This window comes from Vanellus vanellus (assembly GCF_965231255.1).
Source record: "Vanellus vanellus genome assembly, chromosome: 24".
In the NCBI taxonomy this organism is placed as follows: Eukaryota; Metazoa; Chordata; class Aves; order Charadriiformes; family Charadriidae; genus Vanellus; species Vanellus vanellus.
The window spans coordinates 7055070-7067041 of NC_138929.1; the positions used below are offsets into that span (position 1 = coordinate 7055070).

At 54.2% G+C, this 11972-nt stretch overlaps 1 gene segment (V, D, J or C); it reads left to right on the forward strand.

Annotated features, from left to right (window-relative positions):
• The first annotated feature begins 7875 nt into the window (after positions 1–7875).
• LOC309681219 (T cell receptor alpha variable 1-1-like) lies at positions 7876–9649 on the forward strand. The segment is given in 3 exons: positions 7876–7924; positions 8778–9073; positions 9623–9649.
• Positions 9650–11972: the final 2323 nt, after the last annotated feature.

The window sequence follows — 11972 nt, forward strand, 5'->3', positions numbered from 1 at the left end:
TAACACTACCGGGAGTGCCTCAGCACGGCTGGCAGTCCCTCTTCCTGCCTCCCCAGGCCAGGACACAGCTGCTCTCCCCAGCGCCAGAGAGTTCAAAGGGTGGGGTTTGCTTTCTGATTAAGGTGAAGGCTGAGCAATCCTGCCCACCTCGTGCTGGCCATGTCTGAGTACATATGTTGCCAATGCAGTGCTGGAGTGTCTGGGGTGGGACACAGCCCTCTCTCATGGCCATGTCACTGCCAAATAGACTTGTGCAGCCCTTTGACCTGATGCCATGTCAGGCAGAGGCTTAAGGCCTTGGATCAAACAGGTACTGAATGAGAGGAACCTGAAGCCTGATGTCGCAGTGCTGTGAGTGGAAGGTCAGACTCTGTGGCTTGCACAGGAGAACTTGTGACTGCTTTGGACTTCCGCCAACAAGGACCTTCATGCCCCATGTTGGAATCTCAGTCCGAGTGCCGAGCAACTGCCCCTGGGAGGGAAGGGATGTTGGATTCAAGACCCCATCCCCCACAGCCAGCTGTCTGTATAGACCCTCTTTCTGACAAGGGCTGTGCACAGTGGGGAAACTTTCTAAGCACATCTCCCCTCTTCAGACTGGCACCCCCCAGCATGTTTGTAGATAACAGCTAGAGAATGGAATGGGTGATAAGTGTCGGACATGGCTCCTGTCAAAGACCCAGAACTCTGTACTTGAGACACCCGTGGACTGTGGAAGAGGAGGGAGGATCATGGACTTGTGAGTCATGATGACAGCTGGGGAGAGAAGCTTCCTGACAAAGTACCTTTCCTTTTCCAGTGATGGCTGAGAGCATCCAGCAGAACCCCGGGCTCTTTCCTTCCAGACCTAGATTTGAATGTCCAAGGAGACATTTCGAGAAAATAAGAGCACTGTCAAAACAGCCAGCACTTAACGGCCAAAACTTCCTGCCATGCCCCGGTGTTGGGCCGTTCCCGTTGCCCCTTGGCTCCCTCCAGGGCACCGGCGTGGCCGTGACCGAGGTGCCCGTGCCGGGGACAGCCTCTGCCCGCACTCCCGCACCCGCAGTGTCGCTGCGGGCAGCTCCGCTCCGGCCGGGCTTTGCCGCGGCGCCGCCTTCCTGCTCGCTGCGCGCTTCCCGGGGCCGCTGCCGGCCCTTCCCGGGCCACTGAGACGGCGACCCCGGGGCAGGGTCGGTGTGGGTTCGGGGTACCCTGTCCGCGGGCAGCAGCAACACCCGACCCGGCCCCGCCGGTGGCGCAGGGCTGAGCCCCGGGGCGGAGCTGGCTGCGTCGGAGAGGAGAGGAGAGGAGAGGAGAGGAGAGGAGAGGAGAGGAGAGGAGAGGAGAGGAGAGGAGAGGAGAGGAGAGGAGAGGAGAGGAGAGGAGAGGAGAGGAGAGGAGAGGAGAGGAGAGGAGAGGAGAGGAGAGGAGAGGAGAGGAGGCGGCGCGGCTGGAGCAGAGAGCCGGGGCTGGGGGGGGGCAGCGAGGCGCGGGCGGCGGAGCGGCGGGATGCGGCGGGGCCGGGGCGCAGGGCTGGCGGGATAAGGGCCGGGCTGTGCGCGGGCTCTTCCCCGGGGAGCCCAGCGCCACCTCTCTCTGTCCTTCTTCAACGGGTCTTTCCCCCTCCTGCATCTCTCCCACCCTTTGTGCCCCTTGCCGGACCCTCCGAGTCCCCTCTTCCTATTTTCCCGATGTCTTCATCATTTCTGTCCCTAAACCTGCTTGCATGGACGACTGCTTTTCCACCCACCCACCCTTTTTCTTCTGCATTCAACAGTTTTTATTGCACTGAATATAGTGCTCTCTCCTTCACTCTGACACCCACACTCCCTACTATTCCCCTCTCCAACCCAACCACCCATCCATCCATGCACCTGCCTTTTATCTAATCTCTGCATGCATGAATTTCAGCTTCCCTCCCAGCCTTCTCCAAACGCTCCAGACCCCCACACCAGGATCTCTCTCCATGTCTGTTCATAGGCTCTTGTTGCCTCTTGACTCTTTCTCTGCGAAAAGAGAGCCATCAGAGCTGGACCATCCTTAACAATTTTTGTCCTTTCTTTCTCCTTTCCCAGCAGCGGCTGCGGGAGGAGCCCAGGTACAGCAGGAGCCGATGGTGGAGACCGCTGAGGGCACCGGCATCAACATCACTTGCTCGCACCCCAACATTCAAGGGAACGCAAATGTTCAGTGGTACCATAAGCATCCAGACCGGGCACCGCATCACATTGTAACGGGTTTCACTGGAGAGAAAGCAATGCAGGACCCCGCGGGGCGGCTGTGGGTGGCGGCAGACCGCCTGTCCAGCGGCCTGTGGCTCGCCCGGCCCCGGCGCGGGGACGCGGCGGTGTATTACTGCGCCCTGGGAGCCACGGGGAGAGGAGCCGGGGCTGCGGCCGGGCACGACCCGCCGCGGGCGGGGCCGGGCGTGTGTCGGGGTTGGGGGGACAGCCCCGGGCGGGCTCGGCAGGGGGTGCTGCCGCTCTGTCCGTCGGGTCCGCCTTTTCCCGCCCGGCCCCGCCCGGCCCCGGCATCGGCAACGGCCCGCCAAGGCCCTGCGCCCCGGGGCGGGTACTGGTCGCCCGGGCAAAGCAGAGAGTGCTCAGGAGAAGTACCCCACCTGCTTGTCCACCTCTTACTTTTTTCTCAGCGTCCACCAACGACCACTGGTGGAGAAGAGGGCACTTGGCAGGAGACATGACTGGTCCGTTGGCTTTACCCCCTCGCCCAAGAAGCCCAGGAACAAAAATGTCTTCCTGGTCCTGCATGTGGGGATCAGGGAAACCCTCAACATGTGAGCAATACACATCAGCCAGGCGCTGGATAAGATTCCCTGGTCAACCCCTTGAGCTGATCCCTCGATGTTCATGTCTTTCCTCCAGCTCTGGTGTCTCACCAGTGCTGTGCTGGGAGGACCCCTCTATCCTCGAGTTCCTCTGGTTTCTCTGCCCAACAGAATCCTGCTGGGGGCTGCAGTTCTGGGCTCCGGTTTGTCCCTCTGTGTATACGTCTCTTGTTATGCTTAGTCTGTTTTGGAAAGCAAAGAGCTGGCCCTGGAGAGCATCTGTGGTGGAAGCTGACAAAAGCAGGCATGGTGGCAGGCCACCGTGGTCTAATTACCGGAGTGATACCAGCTCAGAAGGTCATGATAGCAGATGTTTGCAGTGACACCTTCTGAGGTGACACTTCTGAGACACTCAGTCTCTGTCCCTGGAGAAAAATGGAGGGTGGATGAAAACTCCCCACCTGGATGGAGCAAGAATAATAAGATTTTGAGCTTACACTGAAGTAGAATTCTGGTCTGTCTTCATTCTCAGTTGAACACAAACATCTGTGAGGGTGGATTCAGGATCTTGCAGGAAATGCAGGACACCTTGGGACAGGAAAAAATAAATATTTTGGAACATTGGGGAGCAAACTAACTCATTCCAGGCTGACTTTTCAAGAGATCTGTGTTCTTTTTTACACTCATCATACATCAGAAACTGTTTACCTGATCTTTCCCTTTTCCACCAGTTGTGTAACTTCTCAGGGGTCCTGGAAAGTGAGTGCCATGGCTTAGTGTTGCTGCACGTGTTTCAAGGAGACACTTCAAAGACAAAGGTCAACATGGGGTATCCCCCCAGATCCTCGACTCAAGAGACCCAGTTTTCCCTAAAGACAGGAGCCTTTCAATGTCTTCAGGAACTCTCACTCCTGAGTGAGTTGAGGAGAGGCCAATGTAAGAGCATGTAGAAGGTAAGTGCCCCTGGTTAGTCTGTCACATGAAGCCCCTTTTCCTTTCAAAAGGAAGAAATGAAAGGGAACGTGATGAACAAAGCATACAATGCCACCAATCTCTCAGTAAGTGACAAGGGAGACAAGGAGGGAGCCCAGAGCTCTTCAGTCTCTAACTGATGGGCAATTAGGAAACTGCAGGTGTGGCTTTGAGGTGGGTGAGGCTGAGCTTTGGAAGTGACAAGAAGTGACAAGAGGAAGATGAGGATGATGGAGGTTTGAGGGGGGTCCTGCAGGACATGGCAACACTTGTTAAGGAATATTTAGTCGAAAGGTCAGGGGTGAGGGGGGAAGAGGGGACTGGGGAAGGGGAGGCAATAGAGAGGAGGGAGGATAAGAGGAGGTATGTGCAGCTGAGCAGGGGCTGGTCAGTGCACTTGTCGGGATGAGCGCTGTGCCTGATCTCCACAGTCCCTCCTGCCTTCTTCCAAAATCCTTTCTTAACCATCCTTCTGTGTATCTTCACTCCCTTTCCCATGGGCTAGTGATGCAAGGTCTGAGTGGCAGTATATAGAATCATAGAATCAGTGAGGTTGGAAGGGACCTTTAAGATCATCAAGTCCAACCATTAACCTACCCTGATAAAAACACCACCACTCCTAAACCATGTCCCTAAGCACCTCATCTACCCTTTTCTTAAACACCTCCAGGGATGGTGAATCCACCACCTCTCTGGGCAGCCTATTCCAATGTTTAATAACCCTTTCAGTGAAAAAATGCTTCCTAATATCCAATCTAAACCTGCCCTGACATAACTTGAACCCGTTTCCTCTTGTCCTATCACTTGTCGCCAGGGAGAAGAGGTCAGCTCCCATCTCTCTAAAACCTCCTTTCAGGTAGTTGTAGAGGGTGATAAGGTCTCCCCTCAGCCTCCTCTTCTCCAGGCTAAACAACCCCAGATCCCTCAGTCGTTCCTCATAAGGTTTGTCCTCCAGACCCTTCACCAGCTTTGTAGCCCTTCTCTGGACACGCTCCAACACCTCAATGTCCTTCTTGTAGTGAGGGGCCCAAAACTGAACACAGTACTCGAGGTGAGGCCTCACCAGTGCCGAGTACAGGGGGATGATTACTTCCCTAGTCCGGCTCACCACACTATTCCTGATGCAGGCCAGGATGGTGTTGGCCTTCTTGGCTGCCTGGGCACACTGCTGGCTCATGCTCAGCCGGCTGTCCACCAACACCCCCAGGTCCTTTTCTGCCGGGCAGCTTTCGAGCGACTCCGCCCCCAGTCTGTAGCGCTGCATGGGGTTGTTGTGACCCAAGTGCAGGACCCGACACTTGGCCTTGTTGAACCTCATACCATTGGCCTCAGCCCATCTGTCCAGCCTGTCCAGATCCCTCTGCAGAGCCAATCTACCCTCAAGCAGATCAACACGCCCCCCTAGTTCAGTGTCGTCTGCGAACTTACTGAGGGTGCATTCGATCCCCTCATCCAGACCATTGATAAAGATATTAAAGAGAACGGGCCCCAGCACCGAGCCCTGGGGGACACCACTTGTGACTGGACACCAACTGGATTTAACTCCATTTACCACCACTCTCTGGGTACGGCCATCCAGCCAGTTTTTTACCCAGCGAAGAGTATACGTGTCCAGGCCATGAGCAGCCAGTTTCTCCAGGAGAATGCTATGGGAAACGGTGTCAAAAGCCTTGCAAAAATCCAGGTAGATAACATCCACAGCTTTTCCCTCGTCCACCAAGTGGGTCACCTTGTCACAGAAGGAGATCAGGTTTGACAGGCATGACCTGCCTTTCACAAACCCATGCTGACTGGGCCTGATCACCCTGTTCTCTTGCATGTACCGTGTGATGGCACTGAGGATGATCTGCTCCATGACCTTCCCAGGCACCGATGTCAGACTGACTGGCCTGTAGTTCCCTGGATCCTCCTTCCAGCCCTTCTTATGGATGGGTGTCACATTTGCCAACCTCCATTCAGCTGGGACCTCCCCGGTTATCCAGGACTGTTCATAAATGATGCACAGTGATGGAGCAGGTGATGTGAAAGAGAGATCTGGGTGCCAGTAACTGGCAACCAAACAATGGCCGTCGGGACTGTATGCCTGGGTGTCAGTAACAGGATGGAGCAGGGTGTGTGCAGCAAGGTCTCAGTGCCATCAAGTGGAGAATAGGCCTCTGGTGACAGGACGAGTCGGTCTCTGTGCCAGCAGCTGGAGGGACAGGGGTGTGAGCAAGGTCTGGGTGCTGGCAAGTGGAGAAGGAAGAAGGTGTGACAGGGCTCACAGCTCTTACTGTCAGGAATGGGAGGAACCATGTTTGCGCATGTATGTGAGAAGTGAATGGACCAGTGACTGCAGGAACCTCAGTGTGTTTGTCATTGCTGGGAAAGAGGGCCCAGGCTGCAGGCAGGGCTATTAGGTGAGCTGAAGGTCTGTGCTGACATTTGAGGGATGCACAAATGTGGGTGTGCTTGGGACTGCAGAGGGTGAGGGGATGTGGGTTTTTACTAGGAAGTGCACATCACAGGCATATTGGAGAGAGCCAAGTGAGGGGCTAGTTAGACGATGAATATGGTGGTGCACTTCCCATATGGAGAAAAGGTGAGAGAGCTGGGCCCCTGTTCAGCACCAAGAAGGGAAGTCTCAGGGGAGATCTCATCAGTGTGTACAAATATCTGAGGGGAGGCTGGGAAGAAACAGGAGCCAGGCTCCATTCCATGGTGTCCACGGAAAGGACAAGAAGCATTTGGCACAAACTGAAACAAAAAAGGCTCTGTCTGAACCCCAGGAAATTCTTTTTCCCCATGAGGTACTCAAAATCTGTCTGGACATGGTCCTTTACAAGCAGCTCTAGGTCACTCTTCCTGAGTTGGGGTTTGGACCCACTGACCTCCAGAGGTCCCTTCCCAACTTAGCAATTCTGTGTTTCTGTAACAAGTGACATGAGGAAAAGCTGAGAAAACTGGCCTTGTTCAGCCTTCAAAAGAGAAGCTTAAGAGAGAGCTTTTTCTGACACTTAACTGGAGCATGAAGAGCCAGATGGAGCCAAACTCCATTCACGAGGAGAGTGACAGAGGGAAAGATAATGGACATGGTCTGGATCAGGGGAAATTCCTACTAGAAGTTTCAAATTGGGTTGGGTTGTTTTTTTAATGATGAAGATGGACCATGGGTGTAGATATATCCCGGGAAGAATGGGACTCTGGATCCACAGAGTGTTGAGTAAAATACCATTAATTGGAAAGAACACAAGAAGGTGAAAGGGGATAGCATGGGTGATGTTATGCCCCTCTAGATGCTGGGAATCCTGAGTTATGGAGCACAGGTGGAACTCGAGGCTGAGACTCACTGGCATTGTCACCTCTGGAGTTTTCATGGCATTTCCTTAGAGATAAACCACTCCTAATTGCGACTGTTGAGCAAAAGGACATTTAAATGAAAGCACGGTGTTTCACTCCTACAAGACGACAAGAACATGTGTGTGGCAACGTTGCCAGGTTTGCCAATTGATAGATACAGCTCAGCACAGCACAGGTCTGTGCCTACTCAGGTCCGGTTAACTTAACGACAATGAACAGTCTGTTCTCTGTGCCATGCCTGGTGCATGGGATCCCTCTGGTGTTAATGTGGAAAGGGGGTGGGAGCAGGAATACCTGCAGTACCCTCACCCCTTCACATGCCCTTTCAGCTCTGGGGTGCCGGGCTACCCTATCCCCACCCCTGGTAGTGTGCACTCCAATCGGTGTTCTGTGTGCTTGCTGGGAGTGGGGGTGACTCTCTGAACCCTCGTCCCGTTCCCTGCTGATCCCTCACCCTTTTTCCTAGAAGAGCAGGTGATTCTAGCTGGGGAGGTGAGGACTCCACTGCGTACTGAATGGCAACAGCCCCTTCCCAACACTGCAGCCCCAACAGCCCCCAGGGACTCTTAATAGGGAAAGGTTGAGAGGGGCACTGGCTGAGGGAGCCCCAGGCGTTGCTGCTGGAGGAGGGAGCAACTCAGGAGGAGCATTTCAGGCACAGGAAGAACACATCACTGCTCTTCCCCGTTTGTTCTTTTGCTCCCCCAACAGAGTCGCTTCCGGCAGCTGTTATCTCGGGGCTGGGAGGTGTTTTTCTCACTCTCTCTCACTCGACCAGCAGGCAGGTTGGTGCCAACATGCACATCGGTTCTCTCGTCCTCATGGCCTGCCTGGGGCAACTGCTGGGTAAGTCCTGGTATTTCATCAGCACATACTTCTTTTTCTCCCAAGGAAACCCTTGCCACCCTTATCAGGATCATGCAAGAGAACTACTTTGGAATTACAGGAGAATGCTGGGAAATAACAGCTCACATTTGTCATTTTGCATGTGTTCTCTCAAGATGCTCTTAGTCTTTGAAAGGAGGTACCTCAGACCCTTTCTCCGTCTTTTCTCTCTCCTTCAATCCATTTCTGTCTGCCTCTCTCTTCTCCTCCACCTGCTGTCACCACAGGAGACCTCAGCTTGCCCTCTCTCTCACCTTTTTCCCTTTCCAACGCAGCAGCTCCTGTCAAAGCTGTCACAGGGACTTTAAAGCTCTCATGCCACTGACATTAATCGGGTGTCCCCTTCTGCCTCCTGGCAGGCACAAGTCTGCTTTGGCTTCCTGTTTTCTCCTGATTGTCGACAGAGGGATCCCTCTTTTCAAGCTCAATATTGCAGTTACCCAGGGAGCTAGGAGCCCTCATAGATGAGTGGGATGGGAAAAAAGGATGAATCTTTTTGCCACAGGTCCATGGCCCCTCTCCCAACTGGAGGGGTGCTGCTCCCAGCACATGAAGGTCAGGCATGAACAGGCTGTTCCCTGGTCCTCTGAGTAGCAAGAGCAGAAGCTGGGAGGATGAGCAGGGACAAAGTACAGGTCTCCTCAGGCTCCACACTGTGATGAGACCCCTGAGCTACTCCTCTCCACCTGACTGTCCCCAGGGCTCAGGATATTCCTGCAGTGCAAGGGACAGGGAGTCGTCTCCCTGCATTGTATTCCTCGTTTGCTTCCCAGAGTGTTTCCCTGAACAGCTGCTGATCTTCACTTTCTTCCAGGCACCATGGGACAGACCACTGTCACCCAGCAAGAAGGACTAGTCACAGTGAAGCAGAGAGACACCTTCCAAACAACCTGCACATACCAGACCTCTGGCTTTGAGGCCTTGCTGTGGTACCAGCAGAGGAAAGGACAAGGCCCGCAGCGTATCTCATATCAGGCAGCAGGTGGTCGCAAGCAGAGCGGCCGTCTCACCACCTGGCTGAACACCACGGGGAAGTACAGCGTCCTTCAGCTGGAGGAAGTTGAGGTCTCTGACTGTGCTGTGTACCTCTGTGCTGTGCATGACACCCTGGTGCAGGGAGCTTCCTTGGCTGTGCAACAACCCAGGGGAGGGAGGGGATGTGTCTGTGCAAGGCTGAGGGTGTGGGAAGGGGCCCTCAGCTCTCGCCTGGCAGCGCTGCTTCCCCTGTGCAGCCATAATTCTGCAGTCCAAGATCCAAGGGCCATTGCATGTACATATTAGTAATTTGTTCATCTTGACCACTATTAATAACCGCAGGCACATCCATCCTCCCTGAGAGCAACTGGGTAGCCCTTGTCTAGAGACAGAGACACCTTAAAACTGGTTTCATATCCCTCTTGGACTTCAGTCATGTCAGCTAATGGAAAGAACTGCTCTAACTTTTTGTCTCCTATTTGCATGAATAATGATTAAAACAAAACCACAGCAAACAAATGCTGCTCATGCTCCCCAGCCACAGGCCATGTTCAAGAGGGCATTCCTGGGGAGAGACAGAGCAAGGCAGGCCACTGGCTCTGGAAGAGCCTTCCTCAGGTTCTGGGAACAGTGCTGGAAAGAGGCCCACAGCACTGTGTCCCACACTCCTCCTCTTCCTTCTAGTTGAGATTTGGTGCCCTTTGGCTGTAGCAGAGTTCCTGCAGGGCATCCCTCGGGTTGCCCTGAGGAGAGAGAGGTGCGGCAGGTTTCCCCCATGGCTGGCCTGGGTAGAGCAAAGGGGATCAGAAGCCAACATGAGAGGAGAGGGAAAGGAGAGAGCAGAAGGAGAGAAAGGCAGACATGGGCCATGCTTTCAGGCTGATCCCCTCCAGCCTTCCTTTGCAAGGGGAATTGGAGATGTGCAATTTCGGCAAAAGAGAATGGCCAGGAGCTCCATCCTCCCTTCATTCACATGGCAGCTCACAGAAAACCACATGTGTACGCATACCCACTTACACAGGAACCCCTGCGTGAGCACACACATTCGCTTCCGGACGTGTCATCACATGAGTGTTCACATGTGGGTATACAGCTTTGCACACTCACACTTGCATGTAGATATAAGTGCAAGGTCCTGTACAAACACAGATATAGATGTGCTCATCTGCACGCACATGTGCCCACGGACACACATACACAAACTGACAGCACACACACTCACTTGCTCAGCTGCAAAAACGTGCGTGGACACAAACACACGCACAGACACACACAGAAATGCCATTGTTCCCCCACACATTGGCAGACACTCACTCTCACATGTGCATTTGCAAATGCCAACACAAATACAAAGCCAGAGGCACAAATACGTCCTCAGGCACAGACAGATGCGTGTGCGCATGAGGAAGCACAGCCTCGCCCCACACTTGGAGAACCAGTACTCCCCCAGCAGCTCTCTGCCTCTGTGCCCCTGACAACTTCAGGCAAGTCTGTGTAGGAGAGGCAAAGTCAAAGCTGGAGACCATCCTCATTGCTGCAGCTCCAGGGGTTCTCCACTTTACAAGTCAAAATAATGCCAAATTTTTGCCAGTTCTGGCCCATCCCTGGTGATGGCTGTAGGGCAGTTGTGGAGGTGTGGGACCAGTTCCAGCTTCAGTGCAGGCAGAGGTGCCGCCCCGACACGCTCACAGGGCAGCAATGGGTTGTGTGTCTGGGGTGAGCCAGACGTCCTGCGGCTGCAAATGCTGGGGCTGGGACACCAGGGAGGAAGCCGGCCTGGTGAAGAAGTTGCCTGAAGATAAAGACTCTCTCTTCAAAAGCCAAATATTAATTAGCAGCTGGCATCAGGAGGAGGTTCCATATTGCCTGGTCCAAGCCCTCACATCTGTCAGTTAGCCTGGCTCAGTCGAGCTTACAGAGCTGCCCTGCTGCAGTGACCGTCTCCTCGTCTGCTTTTAGGTGCAGGTCATCTGCAAGGTGCCAGCCAGATGGGTTTGTTAGAAATCTTCTCAGGAAGCAGCTGCAGCATTGCTTAGGCTAAATCAGCTGCTGCCATTGTTAGCCACTGGGCAGCCATAAGAGATGTGTACCATGCGTGTAAAAAGCACGCCTGTGCCAGGATTTTCAATCGCTGGCTGGTGAGCTTGAGGGATGTGTCTGTCAGAGGTCGGAGTCCAAAGAAAGGTGGATAACCTGCCATCCAGCAATGGTCCTTCCTGCAATTACGTGATTACAATAATTTTCAAAAATACTCAGGACCACTTTGTGGACCCTCCAGGTGCTGCCTGGCCATGTTCTGAGATCTGGAGGACCTGCTTCCCCCAGTGCCCTCACTCTGCCCATCCTTGCAGCCCTTCTCATACAATAGCTCATGGGCTTCCCCAGCCCTGCCCCGTTTCTGCTGCAGTGGGACCAGGCTGTGCAGCTTTATGTAAGATCTCCGTGGGAGAGCAGACCCCCAGTCAGAGGTGGGCAACAGGCCCTGCCAGGAGAAGATTTGGCCTTGGGGAAAGCTACTTCATGCATGGGGGAAGGCCAGGCAGCCCAGACAGCCGTGGGTGCTTTGGCACTGGATGGTGTCCTTTGGAGGCCGTGTCTCACAGGAACTGGGGGTGTGTGAGAGAGATGAGTGCTGTCATGTGTTGCCTGGCCAGGCTGATTTCAACATGAACCTGAGAGTCTCCTCAGCCTTGCACATTTGTGTAACTGCTGGGCTGTGCAGGGAACTCTTTGGGGGCAGGGGGTGAATAGGTTTCCTGCCCTTACTACCCTTGCCCTTGGGTGCAGGTCATGCTCCCTCATTCAGGGCACAAGGGGGAGGATGAGGAGGAGAAGATCGGGGGCTGTTTTGAAGGCTTTTTCTCACACCATCTTCACTCCTACATTGTTTGGGTCCATCTCCTGACTGAGCTTCTTTTCCCAGACCAGGGCTGTCCAGGTCAGGAGGAATTCCCTTCTGCACAGCCTTGTGGGCTGCTGACTTCTCTGAGCCTCCAATAGCACTGGGCTCCTCTCTAAGGGAAATCAGTGGTCC